Source organism: Anas acuta, chromosome 4 (assembly GCF_963932015.1).
Source record: "Anas acuta chromosome 4, bAnaAcu1.1, whole genome shotgun sequence".
In the NCBI taxonomy this organism is placed as follows: domain Eukaryota; kingdom Metazoa; phylum Chordata; class Aves; order Anseriformes; family Anatidae; genus Anas; species Anas acuta.
In genome coordinates, this window is record NC_088982.1 from 49,133,481 (window position 1) to 49,144,767 (window position 11,287).

The window sequence follows — 11,287 nt, forward strand, 5'->3', positions numbered from 1 at the left end:
TGTGTAACTGTATCTTATTCTCATGATATATCTGTATTGTTCTGAATGCTGATTGTATTCATTTCCAGTGCCATACAGCAACCATAAACCCAGTGATCTTCTTTTATACTGAGAATTTTCTGTCTGCTTCTTAAGTAGAAGAAAGGAGCCAAAACTCAGCTGTGAATATGATCTGCTACCTTTCATATCAGAAGTCACACTTTTTGATGTGAAAGCTTCTATGGCACTCTCTTTAAGAATAGCAAGTCCTGGCAAAACTCCTGAAACAGCACCCTACTATGGCCTAAAATTCAACTGATTGTGGCACCTTTTCCTGCCATCTGTGCCACATTGCTTTGTTGCTGTGCTAGTCACCACCTGTGTTTCAGCCTGGATATAACGGATAGCTGATGAAAGTAGCTGATAAAAGTCTTCCTACTTTGCTTCATGAGAGTGTGATCAATGTGAGAGTGTGTTCTGTCATTCTGGATAGAAAAAAAAAAAAAAAGAAATCCATTAGAAATTCAAAACAGTAACATGCATTTCTTCACTGAAACCTTCAGTTGCAAGCACCTTGAGTTGTATTAGCTACTCTCATTTATAGAATTTATGTGTGGACAAATAAATAAGGCATTATTGTCAGGACTGATGGACAATATTTCTGAATTAACACCAGAACCGCACCCAATTCTCCATCCGTCTAAGCCTCAGAAGCATTTAAAGGACAACAGGTGAAACCTCATGATGCATCTATAATGTGCAATATATAGCTCACCATCCAAGAAGAAGTCTGTGTGTGTGTGTGTTTGGTGTCTTAAAATCTCTCTAGGTCCTGCCAGTTCAGAGACTCTTGAAGGACTGAACATTGTAACTTAGAATGAATTATTGGAACTAGATCTCCAAGCATCTATGATAGAAAAACCTTCAGTAGTTAGGAAAAAAGTTTTAACATCCTTTATGCTGTGTTGACTCTTGTTCCCAACATTAACAAGTTCAACCAGAGTTGAGGAACTTGTTCAACATTGCAGTGCCAAGAAGTTTACATTTCAACAAACATAAAATATGAACAAAGGAGACAAACAAAAAGAACAGAGAAAGGAAGGATATGGCTTCAAACAAATGATCCAATATAAGTCAAAATACAGCTAAAGAAAGAGAGGAAGAATAAATCCTTTAAATGAGCAACATTAGCCACAAAGCCCCGAACGAACATGAAAAAATCCCCAAACACCAGGAATTATTCATAGAAGCTCACGCCCTCCCCTAGAAATTACAAACTACTGAGTATGCTGAGGCTCCATAGCCTGTGTTTTTCTTAACCATAACCCTAACATTAACTGTAACACTTGCCATGCTCTGAGCGCACTAATAGAAATTGATGGCTCTGAGCAGCCTCACCTGGGATGCTGCCCACACACCCTCTGCCCATGGAGGTGGACCCAGAATGCCATTTAAGCTCGGACGTTGGCTATCACTTCTTTCTTGAGTTATGCTGGCATTCTGTTTGTTCTTCTGTCTTTCTGTTCATCTGACTATCTGACTTTATTCCCTGGCTGGACCTTAGGCTTGTATTGCAGGTAGTTCTTTTTCTAGCTTTTTTTTTTTTTTTTTTTTTTTTTTTTTTCTTCCTTGAGTGGGCAATACTGGTTCATGTTGTAGCTTCATTTCTAGTTTTGCCTCCAGCTGCTCTCCACTGAAGTGTCTGGGTGGACCTTGTTTCCAAAACCTTGTTCTGCCTATTGCATTCATATGCTATGGGACTGTGCTGCAGTCAGTGTGGGCAAGGACTTTGCTGAGGTTACCCTTGGCTCCCAGTTTGTCCTCTCTTGTGGAACAGCCCTGCTTGTGTTGCTCTCTGGAAGCACTAAGCATAGCACACCTGGCATGCTGAGAAAGAAAGCATAGGGTGTGATAGCCTCAAACCTGTTTCTCTAGAGGTTTGAAACAGTGTTTTCAGGATCTAGAATTTCAGGGTGGAGGGTTGTTTTTTAAAAACAAGAGTTGTTCTTACTGTGATATGGCTGTCAGTACTTGCAGAAGATCCAGATCTTGAGAAAAGTCAAAGAAAAATGAATACTGTTTGTACAATTCATACTTTGAGCTAGCAAATAAATAGTATGTGTACCAGAGACTTGGGGTGGGGTTCTGGATGGGGAATGGTGTCCATGTTATAAGAGATTTAGAAGCTTTGCATATTTAAATTGAAACTCTTATTAAAAAAAAAATAAAAATGCTATTCTGTGTCCAACTTGACAAAGTACACAGCAAAGAAATTGCAAGGCTGGAAGCAGGGCTTCTGGGATCTGTTTTTGTCAGGTATGCTGTTGGCCTGGGCAGTGTGGTCAGGCTCTTCAGCATCCTGCCAGAGTGAACAAGTGTGTGAGCTGGTAAGAAGCATGAGGCAGGATTTGAAAACAGCTTAATCTGGCAGAATTTCATTAACATTGAAACAACTCTGGGAAACATTTAAACATTAATGGATAGGCAATTTGAGAATAGAAAAATGTTCAATAAAAATAGCAGTGTTGTTTTCTCCTCCAGTTGGCTCTACTGGTAATTCTCCTTGCATACCATGTAGTAGTTGGTATGATTCCATGTGATTGTTTTTTGGCTTGGGGGTTTTGGTTGCTTTTAGATTCCTTTTCTCAGAAATGTTGTTGGTTATATAGAGAAAACAACATCAAAATAGCTTGCAGTCTTAATCACTCAAGAGTTAAGAAACAGAATTAAGATTGTTGAGGCCATTATAGTTCAATCCCTGTGTACATTATGAGATAGTCTTTAATTACATGATCTCATTCTTTGTTTTCCCACAGGACCCTGCCTCATTCAGATTGCAGGATGAACAGTGCTTGGAATGAATCAGCACAACACAGTGAAAGAGTCTGTTGTTTGCAGGACTCATCTCAGTTGTTGAGGAAGTTGGAATATGTGTTTTGAATGAGTTGGGATGTCAAGAAAAGAAAGGATGATCTTGTAGCTGAGGCAACTGTATGTTTCCCTGGAGAATGGTTTTCTGTCATTGCCTTTGCCAAAAAGATTCTATGAGGTACTGTTGTGGGGGAGAAAAGACATAACTTTTCTCAGGTATCCATTAACAGCAAACGCGTAATTTTCTTAGAAATCTGAGGATGCTTCACATGCTGTTGATCCAGTGTAAAAAAAAAAAAATAAATAAAAAAATCAGTAAATACTGTTCTTCATTCTTGCACTTCAGTGAAATTGTAGTGTGCAATCATAAGAATTGCTTTACATGAGAGTTGTGTAAAACTGTATTGTGCTTTAAATACTTCATATTCTGAACTCTGAAACATAGCTATTTGATGTAAGTATGTTAACAAGGTTACCTGTATACAGAGCTAGCATTTAGTTAATTGTTTAATAGAAAACTAGAAAAAGTGACAAAGAATAATAAGTTTTATATAAGGGTATTGAATAGTAGCACAAACTATTTAATATTTAAATTAGTTGTTTCCTAATTTGTGATGATAGTCTATTTATTTTTGACACTCAGTTGTATATCCTTCTACAGTAGTTGCAAACTATCTGTGAAGGACTTATTTTCTTTTGCAGTTTTTAAAAATCTACTAATTTATTTTCAGTAGCCAAAGGTTCTTTTTAATTCAGGGCATCAATGAAACTTTTTGTATCAGCTTTCACATATTCAACTTGCATGTAATGTCTTCTCCATACATCTTAGTGTGATTGTCCTTTTCTTTTGACGCTTATTTTTACACATCAATTCAGCCAATGCTAAAGTGACGTGGCTTAGATTAATCTTCCCTTATTCTAGAATAAAGCAGAAATAATCCAATTGGCCTCTGTTCCTGTGTAGTAAGGTTTTACTTCATAAGAGGCTAATCAGTAGAATAAGGTTCAAGCTGTACTCAGAAGTTGGGTTGCAAGTCAGCTTAGATGAAATATTGCTAAAATGTGAATATTTTCCTCTAAATCATAGTACTGTAAGACCAAAAAAAAAAAAAAAATAAAAATTGAAGATGTCAGAGATGAGAAAAAATGCTATCAACACCAGTAATGCAAACAGGGTCTCTACACTGTAGCTGGGGAAATTCTCAGCTCCTCAAGATATTACTGATTTTTAGTCCTCACACTTTAAAGTAATTGAACTGAAAATCATTGTGTTGTTTTACAGTGGGGAGAACAATGTGAGATTCCTAATATTTTAGTTTCTAAGTGGTTGATTGGGTAGCAATTACCCCCATGTTCTCTTCATCTCTGGCATGCTGAATATAATAGCAATACATTAGGAGTCTAAAATTCTTTCTTTGTATGTGAAAGCCCATACAACCTTTGTTCTGTATTTTAGGTATTCAGTTTAGTGGTACGAATGTTGAAATATTTTTCAGAGAGGTTTGGAATTTGGATTTGTTGTTTCTTATGGCAGAACAGTAAAGGGAGTGGTAACAAGAAGGGAGATCACTGACAGTTCTGCATGCCTTCTAATGTCTTTTTTTTTAGTCATAAAATGTTATCTTGCTTTAAGTGATTATTCATTATAGAAGCCAGGTAAAATCATAAGCTCATATTGGATGTTTTTTACTTGAGTTTTAATTCACAGCAATCAACCCTAGTCCAGAATAATAATAAACTGAGCTTTATGAGAATATTCCAGAGTTGATGAGGGTCCGGATGTGGCTGTGACTGTGAGCATGGAAGCGTGCATACTCAGCACAGATGGAAAGGGGAATGTCACTGCCACCGCAGTGCAAGTACCCTGAGCCATGGAGGAGTAAATCCAGCTGAGTCAGTGAGGCTTCCAGCCAGGGGTGCTTTCTCCAAAGCACAGACATGCTGTGTGGTGCGTTGCTCAATGTTAGTTAAAGCAGGATCTCTTCTAAAGCAAGGATATTGGGTCTAGAGAGTAGAGAATGACTTTAGGAAGGACCGTTAAGTCACATAGATTATTCTGGTTTATGCCTGACAGAACAAGCAACTTCTAGCCTTGCAATAATTCACTGAATCTTACGTTAGAGTCGAACTGTGTTCCAAAAAAATTTAAAAATAATAATAATAAAGGATAATCTAGGACTTGCCTACCTTATATCAGCTTTGGTTATTTAGTAATATTTAGTAAGAGTAATAACTAAGAGTTATTTTAAGCTGTTAGATTTGCCTGTTTACTTAAATTTTACTTTGGACAGACTCTGAAAAGTGCTACTTTGACTTTTCCTATTTCCTGTATCAACTATAACAATGTGATGTAATTCAGGTGGAGGACAGTATTTCTAAATCTGTCCTGATAATAGAATTGTGTTCAAATAAATGAATGTAAAAATAATACTTAACCTTTTTTGGTCTAACTGTTATACAGAGATGTACAAAAGCAGAGATTGTGACAGATGAGGTGACATAAGCTTTCCCTTAATAGTAATATTAGTAGCAAGCCTGGAGATATAGAAGGTACTGTGCAATTCACTGTTGCCTTTTTGAATGATCAAATCTCTTTGTATGAGAAGGGCTATAAATACTCTTTTTGTTTATTCTGCAGTCCAAGGGCAAATCTATGTCAGAAACAAGATTCTGCAGCCACAGAGTTATAGAAAACTCAGCATTCTGTGCCATTAATAGGAGCTTCTAAGTACTTCTGGGATGACCTAAAAATAAATCAGTGCAACTCTTATGTTTTATAGACAAATTTATTAGAGGCATGGTGGAGAGGGAGAGAAGAGAAAAATGTATATGTAAACAAATCTTCAGGAAACAACCTTTTTCTACAGAAAGTATATCATGCAAATGTGTGGGGAAAACTTGCACTTAAGTAAATGCCCAATGTGAAATAAAAATTGATTAGCTTGAATATGTTCGTTGTGAGCCAGCCAATGTTGAGGAGTCTCTGTAGTCAAGGTGCTTGTCATTTGTATTAAAGAATTCTGGTCTAAACTCAATCTGAGGCTACTACTGCAAAAAACTCTCATTTTCTGTTTCATTTCATTTAAAAAATAAATCAGTGAAATCTTCCTGCAATCAATAGATCTAAATAGCATTAGATATTATCAATAAACAACAGTATAACACTAGGGGCAAACATCAGTTAAAATCTGTAATGTAAATGAAAGATGCAGCTACTTGGACCTCCCTGGCACATGGACTCCAGCACACTTAGGCCAAGCAGATAAGTCACATGCTCTCTTTTTGAATTCCTTTTGAAAATTAGATGATATTTTACTTCATTATTTCTCCGGAATCATTACTCCTAACTTTAATTCCATTCTTGAGCAAATTACGGCTATTTTCATCTCATGCCAATGCTACTTTTGTTAAATAGTTAATTTGTTAGCCACTGCTTCTACAAGAAGCTAAAGAATCTTTTCACTTTATTTTGAAATGCTCCATAGCTTCTTTGAAGAGAGGCTCTCCATTCCTTTGATTGGAAGAATGGTGGGGATTATATGCACCCATTCAAATAATGTTCATACATACATGAGCTATAATGTCATCAGCATTGGTCTTTTACTGGAAATGTCTTGCACCATAGATGCTTGGATTGTTTCTTCCTTATAGGTATAGGAGGTTGATAATCATTTGGACTATTTAATCCATATCTCTCTTCAATCACATTTTATAACTGAGATCCCAGAAAGAATTCTTTCTATCCTTTATTTATGACCTTGTAGTCTGTAAAATTGATTTTCATCCAATTACTATTACTTTGGCTCCCAAGGTCATTCACTACTCTAGTATGATATTATGGTTCCTTTCTGCATGAATAATTCATTTCCATAACATATCAATAGACCTCAGTGGCATACTTATTTTGTACAGTAAGTTTATGAATGAAAGTATTAAATTAGATTTGTCTGAGAACTCTGCCTAGAAATTTAAGAACTTCTGGTCCAGTGTTTCTTCCTCAGTGTGTGTAAAGATGGTAGGTTTACAGTGGCATCATTGAATTGTGTTTTCACTATAAAATTTCAAAAATATTTGCAAATGTTAAATGATCCTTATTTTTACTTCAACAGGAATGATTTTTATACGCAAAATAACTGGAACAAAACAAAACAGTTTAAAAACTGAAAACTGGTGATAGAAAACAATGTAGCCTTTTTCTTTACATTCACTGTAATTTCACCTATACAATGCATTGTTAAATCTCTCAGTCTGAGATGGGTAGTACAAGACAAATGGACAGCAAAAAAATATCTTTCATTTAGAAAAATACAAGTCTAGTTTTCTTCTTTCTTTGAGAAGAAAAAAATACAGTTCTCTACAACAATATAAAGCAATGCTGACACCTACAGAGAATGTATGTAAATATCAACTTAGAATTTGCATTTTGTGATATTTTCCAGAATTATTTGATAAAAGAACAAATGACTTAAAGGAAACTTTTAAAACTTAAGAGAAACAAATCTTTATCTTATGTCAGATAAGACTTTGAACATAAAGTATATTCCTTTTTTTTTTTTTAAATTCACTTTCAGCTATTCAGCTTTCTTCATGCACATATGCATATACAAATCTTCTAATGAGTCCCCTATGAAGTAACTGAAGGACAAAATGGGATTTTTTCAGGTACTTTGTCTAAACCTGTGGGCAGTGGATGGAATGATCCACTTGATTCAATAGCAGAAATACCAACAGAGAGAAAACAATGTGCAATGTGTAGCTGGGGAGGTTGTAGTAACATACACTTCCAATTGCATATATATATATATTTATTTTTATAAATACTACTGTGGATCCAGTAGCCATGAACTAAGCCACCAATATAATGGTATGCAGAACCAGGTTTGCTGCCTCAAGACTGTTTCTCCATTTTTCCAATTGCTGTGACTCAACAGGATTATATTAATTTTGCTGTATTTTTAGCTTCTATGCTCAGCCAAATGGGCCTCTAAAAACTTATGACATCAAGCTGAGTGGTGCAGCTGATATAGCAGAAGGAAGGGATGCCATCCTAAGAAACCCAAACAAGCTAGAAAAGTGGACCAATGTGAACCTAATGAGGTTCAGCAAGTCCAAGTGCAAGGTGCTGTACCTGGGTTGGGGCAATCCCAGACAGCAGTACAGGCTGGGAGAAGAATGCATTGAGAGCAGTCCTGCAGAGAAGGACTTGGGACTTCTAGTAGACAAAAATCTCAACATGAGCCAGCAGTGTACACTTGCATCTCAGAAGTCCAGCTGCATCACGGGAGCAGTGGCCAGCAGGTCAAGGGAGGGAAGTATCCCCCTCTGCTTTGCCCTGGTGAGGCCCAACCTTTATTCAGGTCTGGAACCTCCAGCACAAGAAAGGTGTGTTAAGGGCCTGTTACAGTGAGTCCAGAGGAGGGCTATGAAGATTATCAGAGGGCTGGAGCCCCTCTTCTATGAAGAAAGAGAGAGCTGAAGATGTTCAGTCTGGAGAATAGAAGGCTCCAGGGTGACCTTAATGCATATGTTCCATATTTAAAGGGGGCTTGTACAAGGAGAGTGACTTTTTCTGTGGGCAGGTAATGGTAGGACAAGGGGGAATGGTTTTAAACTGAAAGAGGGGAGATTTATGTTAGAGGTTAGGAAGACATTCTTTACAGTGAGAGTGGTGAGGCACTGGAACTGCCCAGAGAAATTGTGGATGTCTCATCTCTGGAATCGTTCAAGGCTGGTTTGGATGGAGCCCTGGACAACCCGATCTAGTGGGAGGTGTCCCTACCCATGGCAGGGAGGGATGAAAACAATTATCTTTAAGGTCCCTTCCAACCCAAGCCATTCTATGATTCTGTGTAGTGATTGGTCACATGTGGAGCAAACCTAAAGAAAGATTAGCTTGGCATTGAGGAGAAATTACACAGAAGAGACATAGATCTCTTACTGAGTATTTGTTTACCAATATACTAGTGTGGGTTATGCAAGCTGTGATACCTCAGTGGTGCAGTAAGGTAGACTGTTCCTTTCTATCAAAGTATATGATAGATGATTTAAATACACAAGAAAAGTATAATTATCAATGAACGCTGTACAAGGGAAAAATAATTATTTTTTTCAGAGGTAATTCATAGGCTTGACAGTGGAAGTACCTATCTAGAACCAGTGATTTAGCAGTGACAGGAACGGGAGCCACTAAGCTATTTAAAATAAACATTTGAGAAATGGGAGATGGCTCATACAACAGTCATGTTAGCCATGCTCCCATTTTGCCAACATCTAGGAGAATTTCAGCTCTCAATGAAAATTACTTGAGAAAATTCAGAGTAGGTTTCCAGATCTCGAACCGCTTATGATCACTGAATATTTAGTTTTGGTTGTCAGTATGACTTGGACACAACTCAATGTGTGAGTAAATGGGAACTAGGAAGACAGACTAAATGACTGGAAAGCTTGCCTCTGAACTTATTTAACTGCAAAGAGCTACAGATCAGAATGCAATACTATTCAATAAAGACAAGTCATAATTATTTTGATGCAAAGTGATGAATAAAAAGCCTTCATCTTAGGTTTCTATTGCTTTGGAATCACAAGATTCCATATATTCCATGGAATATATCACAAGATATTCAAAGGTGTCTTTGAAAAGTGGGTACATTTAGAATCCTGGAATATTTTATCTGATAGATAACAGTGCTTCACTAGTCTCAGATTGTCAAGGTTTTCTACTGAAAAAAAGTGATCTATTTGATCTAGCTGATGTGTATTTTCATTTCTGCTGGACAACACTAATATTAAAACTCACTAAGTTTACCTTGTTTTTTAGCATTGCTTAGGTATTTTTAGCAAAATGCAAAAATGAAAGCATCAGGCTTACCCCTTTCATGTATTACTGACTCAAAGTGTGTATGCTACTGAAGTGTGTAGAAGTTTTATATATGTTTGTGTATATATGCAAATTTTCCTATATATATTTATGAATATATTTATGAAACTTTACTGGAAAAATTGCACCAAGTTTAGAAATACCCTTTCTTCTTCAATATTTGCATGTTTATGTTTTCAGGGAAAGCTTTTTATGTATGTACACATTGAGCAAAATCATTGTTCTAAACACTATTGTTCTGGTGGATATGAACACAACTGCTACAGCAAAAAGCTTAGCTTGCAGTTTTTGAATATGGTGAGATAAATTTCTTACTACCATCATGCAAACAAATATAAATTCTGTATTGAACATTTTTGCTTGCAAAGATGCCTTACCTGTCTGTAGCTACATGGGAAAGCTCCCTGAAGTGTAGCCTGCAATTTCAATTTTTCACTTTTTGTAGCATGTAGAAGATGAATGTTGTTTCTCACCTCTCTCCCTCTTGCCATCAGAATTTAGACCAACAACAGCCACACAATCAGTGCATTGTTTCAAAGCAACTAAAGGCAATGCATTGTTATGCTTTTATAGCAACGTTTCGGGTAGTTAGTGAGGGAAAGGGAAGTCCCTAGAGGTATGTTTTGCCCGTGAGCTGGAAGCAGTCGATGCCTTGCCAAGAGCATGCCTGTGTGCTTGCGGCTCCTGGGACGGGTTGCCCAGACCCAGCGGGAGCAAAGGCCAGGGGACGGCGGTGGCTGCTGCCCGGCCGCCTTTGGCTCTCACTAGGGGTCGCAGGGTGCCAAAAAATCAGCATCTGCTTGCAAGGGCAAGGATGCCAGGCCTCTGCAAATCGTGTTCAGTGCCATCACCTGCAGGCTGAGGGAAATCCTCAAGAAGACACGCAGGTTCCACAAGCTGGGAGCATCCATCTACTGCCTTCTGTCCTAGTGGCTCTGGTGGCTTGATAAAACGAGTGTTTTTTTTTTTTTTTTTTTTCCTTTTCAGGTAATCCATGAAAAAAGCCTAATGCTGCTACAGTTGAAATTATTTTTATTGCTGAACTAAATCTGGCTCTTAACTGGAGATTTGGCTAGGCACTGTTTGCTATATTATGCTCATTAAATGCTTGCTCACTGTTGAAAAATTAATAAATTTTATTTGTAAGTAACAGTCTTTTTTTCCACAGTGAGGTCCTTTAGTTGTTCCTGGTATTTCAACACTTCTCTAGCAAAGTACTTGATTAACATGATTACATCTGTACTATCTGGACAGCTATGTAAAAAATGTTGTCTACATCAATAATTTTTCTTTTGAAAGTTCTAGTACTAAAATCAAATGACAGATTGGGGTTCAGAAGAGAGCTTTCTCATTTAGCTTGCTGCTGACTTTTAAACCAAATCTCAGGCATATTTAGGAATATAAAGATGTAGAAACAAATACTCTGTTGCTGCAGTGATGGTGAGGATGAAAGTTAGAGAGTTAGAAATATAAGCTCTAACAATGTAAGATGCTGATGGAGATGAACAAAGTAATCTGTTCATTAAAGTAAACAGAATTTGGGCAGGAATAGGGAACTCA

General features: G+C 37.1%; 1 long non-coding RNA gene across 1 annotated transcript; it reads left to right on the forward strand.

Moving 5' to 3' along the window:
- The first annotated feature begins 1,156 nt into the window (after positions 1-1,156).
- LOC137856141 (uncharacterized) lies at positions 1,157-5,014 on the forward strand. The gene is made up of 2 exons (XR_011096221.1): positions 1,157-1,556; positions 2,796-5,014. It is a non-coding gene; the product is annotated as an uncharacterized lncRNA (long non-coding RNA).
- The last annotated feature ends 6,273 nt before the right edge of the window (positions 5,015-11,287 follow it).